Source organism: Cimex lectularius, unplaced genomic scaffold, assembly GCF_000648675.2.
Source record: "Cimex lectularius strain Harlan isolate CLEC.00 unplaced genomic scaffold, Clec_2.1 scaffold229, whole genome shotgun sequence".
Lineage (NCBI taxonomy): Eukaryota > Metazoa > Arthropoda > Insecta > Hemiptera > Cimicidae > Cimex > Cimex lectularius.
Window position 1 is genome coordinate 853,246 of NW_019392783.1, and position 9,552 is coordinate 862,797.

The following is a 9,552-nucleotide window of genomic DNA, read 5'->3' on the forward strand; positions in this document are numbered from 1 at the left end:
GTCTCTAAACACCAGAAGAACATTATGTAACTCTGATCCTCGCATCCATCCAAAAAGTTCATTAAAATTGATACTAAAAGCCCTAATTTTTATTATTTTATCAACCAGCTTAATAAAATGTATATCTACATTTTACATAAAAATTATCAATATTAAACACTTCAATAATTACCACTGAAAACACCAAAAGTTATGTCTAAACAATTTAACAACAATTGTTTTTAAACAATTCCATAAGGGTGTTTTAAAAAGTAATTCATTTACAAACTAAAAAATAAAATTTTAAAACGTTTTAAGTTGCTAAAGATGCTAAACCGAGAGTCCAAATAAATTGAAATGAAAAAAAATTAAATTAAAACTTAAAAAATCAGAGTAGATTCAAAAAATTTCCGTTCTAAAAAAAAACACCTTTTTATATTTTAATTTTTATTATGTTATCGATATTTTAGACTTTTTGGATATTGTGTGTTGTAAATTTTTTCGTTTTATTTTTACAGTAATTTTTTTTATCTGTTGTATGATGTCCTTTGTCCATTTTTTGATTACTGATTTTCCAAGATTAAATGGGTTTTTCCAAGTTGTTCATTTTATATTTAGGGTTTTTATATTTTATTTTTTATTGTTACGGATGTTTTTAGACTTATTGCTTTTTTATATCTATAATTTGTAAGATTTTTTACTTTTCCATGTGGTTTTTTTTAAATAATCTTTTGTTGTATTTTTACATTAGATTTTTTGTACATTTCAGGAATTTACACCCATCAGCATCTGTTGTATGATGTTCTTTTCCATTTTTTAATTTTTTATTTTCTAGGATTAAATGGTTTTTTCAAGTTATTCCCTTGTATTTAAAGTTTTTGTTTTAATTTTTATTATGTTACGAATGTTTTTTTTTAGACATTCATTTTATACTATAATTTGTGGGATTTTTACTTTTCCATGTGGTTTTTTAAAAAATAAATTTGTTTTATTTTTGCCTTAAATTTTTTGTAAGTTTCAGGAATTTACACCCATCATCAACAGTTGATGTAAGATGTCCTTTTTCTATTTTTTGATTCTTGATTTTCTTGCGTTAAACTCTTTTTTCAAGGTTATTTCTTCTATTTGAGGTTTTTATATTATAATTTTTATTATACAACATGGCGTTTTTTTTAAATAGACTTATTTTAACAAAACTATTTAAAAAACCACATTGAAAATTTAAAAAAAAAACTAATTTTCCTTTTCAGACATGGGACTTTTTTTTTATCCTAATCAACAAATCCTACCTTACCCCTTTTCGAGGATACATGGTCCTTCCTTTATAAAAAACAGTAACTTCTTTATATGGCATTTTTTAATAGGCGTTTTTTTATAACAAGCTAAATAATTATCTGGAATACCCTATAAATGAGCCTCTACAATTTTTTAATTTACCGAATTTTGGTCTCCATACAGAAATAATGTAGTAATAGACTATGAAACAGGGGACAGTTTTTTTGTGACAATTTTTCAAGTTGCAACCTTGCATTTAAGGTTTTTATATTATGTAACCTGGCTTTTTTAGAGACTTATTGACTTTTTTATATTTATAATTTGTGAGTTTTTTAACTTTTCCATGTGGAGGATTTTTTTAAATAATTTTTTTCGTTTTATTTTTACATTAAATTTTTTGTATATTTCGGGAATTTCCATCATCATCAGCATCTGTTGTATGATGTCCTTCTCCATTTTTGATTCTTGATTTTCTTGGATTAAATCGTTTTTTTCAAGTTATTACCGTGTATTTAAGGTATTTATATTATGTGAGGTGGCTTTTTTAAAGACTTATTGACTATTTTTATAACTTTCCTGCATTTAATCGTTTTTTCCAAGTTATTACCTAGTATTTAAGGTTTTTATATTATGTTACGTGGCTTTTTAAAAGGCTGATTTTTTGATCCTAGATTTTCTTGGAGTTTCGTTTTTTCAAGGTTATTTTTTGTATTTAAGTTTTTTTATATTATAAGTTTTATTATAAAACATTTTGTTTTTTGAAAGTTATTAAAAACCACATTGAAAAGTTAAAAAACAAAAAAAAACAAATATTAATAATCATCCCTTTCAGACACCATGGGACAACGATTTTTTTCGGTTCCTAATCATCAGATCCTATCTTACCCTTTTTCAAGGCGACAAGGTCCTCCCTTTATAAAAAAAAAATTAACTTCTTCATATGGCATTTTTTAATAGGCGTTTTTGCTGATAACGGGCCAAATAATTATCTGGAATACCCTGTAATCTATCTAATTTTTTAATTTATCGACTTTTGGTCTCCGTATAGAAATAATGTCGTAATAGACTATGAAATAGTAGACAGTTTTTTGTGACTATTTCTTTGTACTAATATTCAGTAAAATATCTGTAGGGTCTGTTTTTAGAAAAGTGTCTTTGTAGCAACAGACTATTAAATGCTTGTATCGTTTGTAAGTCATTTTGAAAAAAAAATCATACTGTTTTTGAGTGTTACAAGTAGTGCCTAATGGTCAGTTAAATAGAAGTCGGGTCTATGTTGCGTCTTTGTAGAAGTAGACAATAAAACACTAATGTTTATGTTGTTAGAAGTGTGCTTGTGGTGATATATAAGAAATATTTGTTCGTTATATTAATGCAGTGTTTTTGCAGTAATAGTCGATCAAAAAGTAGTTTGCAGTAAGAGTAGGGTCTATGTTGGTGAGAGTGCCTTTATTTGTAGTATAGTCAATGAAATAGAAGTCGGGTTTGTGTTGGTGAATGTCTTTGTAGTAATAGTCAATGAAACAGTAGTCGGGTCTTCGTTTAAACAGTCATTGAAATAATAGCCCGGTCTGTCTTAGAAATAGTATCTTTGTAGTAATAGTCAATGAAACAGTAGTTGCTGAAATAACAGTTAAATATTTTTTATTGGCGTTGTCTTTGAAGTTCATTTAATTCGATCTGTGTCTTTCTTTGTACTTTAAAGTGAATTTTGAATCTAGGGCAAATCGTTTGTTTTTAATCTTTGATTCTGGCATGCTCGTGACGATAGTAAGCCGCACTTATAGATAATTCAAGGCTAGTTGGTATGTGTCTATCTTTATGTAAACACCGGTCATACCATAACCATAATCATTATTCATTAGTAAACTAATTTGTGCGGTATAATATAACATTTCGTACAATCTGATTATTAGGAAAAATTATTTTATCAGTGCAGTTCATCCTCCGGAAAACTTGGTCATTTCCGTACGCTGAGACTTTCCTTATCTTACATAAACTCTAAATATTTTGATATACAGATAATTTCATAAAATGAAAGCTTGTAATCGCAGGGAGACATTTTTTAAAAATATGGTGAAACATTCTAAATTTTCTAGGATCCTTTAAGGAAAAGGTCAATATTTCAGTTTACTCAGATGTCGTTTGGAATATGTAATGGTATGTGACTACATTGAGCATTTGTTATAATTAGATACACCTTACTGTTTCCTTTATCTTTAAGTGCTTTTTTATCTTCATTTCATTAAATTGTATATTATCGTTCAGTTGTTCTCTTTACGACGTCCAGTGACCATGTTCGTTTTTCACGATTTTACACGGAAGGTCAAAATCTCCCCGGTGGATGTTTACGTGGATAACTTCATATTCAGGCTCCACTACAGGCTGACGTTTTGGTTTCTGGTCGCATGCAGTGTTTTAGTGAGCTCGAGACAATTTATAAATACACACATCAACTGCCTTGTCAACGGTGTGCCGGTGCATGTGGTCAACACGTTCTGCTTCTTCTCGTCTACTTTCACAGTGAGTAAATATTACGAGAAGAACTACAACCACACAGGCCATCCGGGAATCGGCCATCACTCGGAAAACGACGCAATCGTCAGGCACGCTTACTACCAATGGGTGCCGTTCGTCCTCTTTTTGCAGGCAGTCTTGTTCGCCCTGCCCCACAAGATATGGAAGAGTTATGAAAATAAACGATTAGAGAAAATCGTCGAATTCGTAAAGACGTCCAAACTAGTCGCTGATACGCCCACGAGTATAAGAGGTCAGAAGATCGATTCGCCGGATTCGATAGATTGCCATGTGGAATGGTTGAGATCCACGTATATGTCAGTGATGAGGTTCAGGGTAAACAGGGACTGGGCGAGATGGCTCGTCTTCTGCGAAGTCCTAAACGCCTTGAATCTGATATTCCAATTTTGGCTGACCGATCTCTTCCTCCAAGGAATGTTCATGGAGCTCGGTTGGGATTGGTGGCACGGCGAAGCATCCTCGCTGGATCGCGTTTTTCCGAAAGTGACCAAGTGCACCTTCTACAAATACGGACACGCCGGGAGCATGCAGAACCACGACGTCCTTTGCGTGATGGCTTTGAATATCATCAACGAAAAGATCTACTGTTGCATGTGGTTTTGGTTCGTTTTTCTGATAATAATGGACCTGGTCGGACTTGCATGGAGGCTCCTGACCGTCTACCTTCATCGCAACCGCCTCTTCAACAAGTTTGTATGGGGTGAGATTAGCCCCGGACCGGCGATTCCGCACAAAGACCTGACAATGATAACAAAACATTTGACCTTTTCCGACTGGTTGTTCCTTTATTATTTGGGAAAAAACATCGATTCGAACGTTTTCAGGAAGATGGTCTCTCAATTAGCAAACGAACTCGACACCCAAAGCGGACGAAACGGAAACCGTCTACTTTTAAACGAAAGTGAAACTTATTTACGGCCTGTATCTTAATTTAAAATATTGTATACTATTTATATTTAATAATATTTTTTCATGTAAAATGCTATATTTCCATTATTTACTTTACCTATGAAATCTCGTAAAAATATGGTGACCTACTAGGTTACAATTAAAGCATAAAATTAACCGTTGGAACAAACCGACGCAAGTAAATCAATATATTTCCCTTTTGGAAATTAAACATTCAATTCTGATCCTTCAGATCTGTCCATGGTAAGGTTAAATTTGATTAATACTTTTGGTAAGTAATAATAAAAGAATGTGGATCTTCGTAATTTTTGTCGAAAGAGTCAATTGCGATCTGTTAGCAGACAAAGACCCCGAGGAGTTTGGTCTTAGGAGGTGGATATGTCTCGAGGAATAGTCTATTGTGATCTGTTAGTAGGCAAAGACAGCCAAGAGACTTAGAAAGTGAATGTGAATTTTAGTAATAATGAATTGTGATATGTTAGTAGACACAACGAGGAATTTATCTTAGGAGGTGGATGTGTTTGGACTAATAGTCAATTGTGATCTGTTAGTAGACAAAGACACCCAAGAGTTTGATTTTAGGAGGTGGATATGCCCGGAGTAAAGGTCAATTGTGATCTGCTAGTAGTCAAAGATACCTAAAAGTTTGGTCTTAGAAAGCGGAAGTGTATTTTTGTAATAATCAATTGGGGTCGTTAGTAAAAGAAGGTCCCGAAGAGTTTGGTCTTAAGAGATGGATGGGGCTGGAGTAATAGTCAATTGTGATATGTTAGTAGCCACACCGAGGAATTTGTCTTAGGAGGTGGATGTGTTTGGAGAAATAGACAATTGTGATCTGTTAGTAGACAAAGACACCCAAGAGTTTGATCTTAGGAGCTGGATGTGTCTGGAGTAATAGTCAATTGTGATACGTTAGTAGACAAAGACACCCAAGAGTTTGAACTTAGAAGGTGGATGTGTGTGGAGTAATAGTCAATTGTGATACGTTAGTAGACAAAGACACCCAATAATTTGGTCGTAGAAGGAGGATGTGTATTTTAGTAATAGTCAATTGTGATACGTTAGTAGACAAAGACACCCAAGAGTTTGGTTGTAGAAGGAAGATGTGTATTTTAGTAATTGTCAATTTTGATACGTTAGTAGACAAAGACACCCAAGAGTTTGGTCTTAAGAGGTGGATGTGTCTGGAGGAATAATCAATTGTGATACGTTAGTGGACAAAGACACCCAAGAATGTGGTCATAGAAAGAGGATGTGTATTTTAGTAATAGTCAATTGTAATATGTTAGTAGCCACACCGAAGTTTGTCTCAGGGGGTGAATGTGCCTGGAGTAATAGTCAATTGTGGTCTGTTAGTAGAAAAAGACGCCTAAGAGATTGATCTTAGAAAGTGGATGTGTATTTTAGTAATAGTCAATTGTGATATGTCAGTAGTCAAAGACCCCGAGGAGTTTCTTAGGAGGTGGATGTGGCTGGAGTAATAGTCAATTGTGATGTGTTAGTAGACAAAGACACCCAAGTATTAGGGGGTAGGTGTGTCTTTGCAGTAATAGTCAATTGTGATTGTTAATACATGGACATAATCTTTGGGGTAACAGTCATTTGGCTGTTGTTTCTTAGTAGTACTAATCAATCTCGTATTTGTCCATGAAGTGCAATCGAGGTTTTAATTAGCGATGACATTGTAGCAACAGTAGTGTATCTTTTCCAAGGCGGTTGCCTACTCACTAATTATTGTATTGATTATTATATATAATTACTCTTAAGTTGATAATTAAAGTCCTTGTTTGAACTGTTAATCGTGTAAGTAAGTAGTTGGAAGGTCTTTTTTGGTTGTTGTGACTTTGTAGTAAAAGTCAATTTGTTATTATTTTCGTATTTATTTGTGGTAGTGTCTTTGTAGTAAAAGTAAATTACTTTAATTTTTATGTGTAAAATTTAGTTTTTATCATCATTGTAATATACCACTTAACAGTGAAGTGTTTAAACTAAAAAAATAGCAAAATTAGCCGGACCAAAATGAAACTGTCGTTTAGCCTTTATGCATATTTACGTTCTTTCATAGGCCATATCAGGCATACCTGGCCATAGGCCTTAACCTTTGTTGTGTTTTAATTATGAACTGATATTATCATAATAGCAAATGAGCTTTTTTAAATTTTTACGTTCCCAATCAACAATTACAGGCGATTAAATAGATTGAATCTGTGATAAACCTTTTATTATTATCTTTTTTTATAGTCTAGTTTAAATAAATAAACCACTTCTTAAAGGGCGTTTTTTTAAATCAATTTTTAGACTTGTTTTTGCTCAATCGCCAACTATTTTAAGATTTTCATCTACGTCTTGGCCGATATCGACGGTATCGGGTTTGCAGATGTCGAAGGACTTTTGCAAGTTGCAAGGTGGTAGGAGATAGCCGGACTTCCCTCAGGCGTCAGATTACTCGAGATCCCTTTTCCTTTCAATACTGGTTATTGTGTATTTTATCCAACACTGAAGATTGCTCGCATTTTAGGAGAATCAAGACATAAACGGTTAATCAAGAAGGATCTAAAAATTCAAAACTTCTAAGAATACAAGATAAAATTTGACGTTGCTAAGACCAAAGCCTTTCCAAATTTTCCAAGGTGTCCAATTGGTCAGTATTACTCCCATTGTTCTTTAGAAGAGCGGCGTATTTCCATTTCAATTGACTTCGAAGACTGAAGAAAGCTTAAATTTGCGCATTATGCTCATTGCCAAGGCAAGCTTGATAACGTTTCCCCTGGGTTTGTCGCCTCAGCAAAAATTGTCTCGCCGTCCGGAAAATTGAGCCCGACGTTTTTCCCCATGATTAATTTATATTTCAACGTTGTTAATTTCAGTCGTCCAGGACTGATTAAATAACCCACAGGGAGTGTGTCTGTGTGCACCCCCTTCGCCCCTTTATTTCCTAAGGTCAAACAACAAAATAAACATGTCTTCTGTTTGCTAATTGCGCAGTTATATTTTTTTAACTTTACGTGTCGACAAACTTATCAAGTGCCTTATCTGTTCAAAATGTGTCAAATCATTGCACTCGAATTTAAAAAAACAAAACAAAAGCCCGTCTCACTCCCTTTATTGTACGGATTGTACAAGAAAATGTAGAAATTCTATAATACATTTCTGCGTGTGTGTTTACAAACATGGATTGGCATATAACTGATAAATTTTGAAAATAAGTTTTCTTAAAAATAATGTCGTTGGAAAAATAGTGAATTTGCTGTATTCCCGTAGTACTAGTTTAGTTATTTTTATTTATTATTAAGTGTTTGTGTATTGTGTAGGTGTATGTGAATTTGTTGTAATAGTCTTTTTAGCTAGCTTGTTAGTATTAAACTTTAAATTTTTAGGTTTTTCCTGAAAGTGTCTTTGTGTGCATGTCAACTAATTATTGGTTAAGTTTTTGTTGGTTTTGTTTTATATTTGTAATATGGGTCAATTAAATATTCGTAAGTGTTTTGCTGAAAGTGTCCTTGTAGTACAAGTCAATTAAAGATTTATTTAGTTTTGTTGATTTTATTTTGTTTTGTAGTATGAGTCAATTATATACTCGTAGTTTTTTGCTGAAGGTGACCTTGTAGTACAAGTCAATTAAGTATTTAGTTAGTTTTGTTGATTTTATTTTGTTTTTTTATTATGAGACACTATATATGCGATAGTTCTTTGCTGAACGTGTCCTCGTAGTACAAGTCAATTAATTATTTATTAGGTTTTTGTTGATTTTGTTTTGTTTTTGTAGTATGAGTCAATTATATATTCGTCAGTTTTTTGCTGAAGGTGTCCTTGTAGTACCAGTCAATTAAGTATTTATTAGGATTTTGTTTATTTTATTTTGTTTTTGTAGTACGAGTGAATTATATATTCGTCAGTTTTTTGCTGAAGGTGTCCTTGTAGTACAAGTCAATTAATTATTTATTAGGTTTTTGTTCATTCTGTTTGTTTTTGTAGTATGAGTCAGTTATATATTCGTCAGTTTTTTGCTGAAGGTGTCTTTGTAGTACAAGTCAATTAAGTATTTATTTAGTTTTGTTGATTTTATTTTGTTTTTTTATTATGAGTCAACTATGTATGCGTTAGTTCTTTGCTGAACGTGTCCTGGTAGTACAAGTCAATTAATTATTTATTTAGTTTTGTTGATTTTATTTTGTTTTGGTAGTATGAGTCAATTATACATTCGTTAATTTTTTTGCTGAAAGTATCTTTGTAGTACAAGTCAATCAAGTGTTTATTAGAATTTGTTGATTTTGTGTTGTCTTTGTAGTAAGAGTCAATTAAATATTTGTTAGGTGTTTGAACATTGTGATTTTGTAATAGAAAAGACTTTTTGGTTTAGGGGAAATGAAGACAATTAAGTGGTTCTTTGAGTTTTGTGGTTGTTTTTCTTGTAACTGCAGCTCAGTTTGTAGTAGTCTTCTTTGTAGTACTAGTCAATTCTTGCGCCCCCTTTTTAGGGTGTTTCATTTTAGCTATAATGCATGCTTGTTGTAAAAGTCAATTAATGGAGAAATGGTTAGTACTTGATTGCCCTATCTTTGCAATAAGTCATTTCTAAGCTTATTGTTGGTGACGGTGATCATGTATTAAAAGTCAGCTTGATCTTTTTTCTTGAAAATGCCTATGTAGTAATAGTCAATTTTGGATATATCTGATCGTTGGAGGAAGTGTCAAATATATTAACTTGGTAAGTTGTATATTTATTGGTGCGAGTTGTTAGTTTATTATATTTTATTATTAGTTATAGCTTTAATTATTCCTTTGTCTTTGTAGTAATGGTCAATTCGGGAGACTTCAAGTCTTTGTTGATAGCAGTGACTTCTACCAATA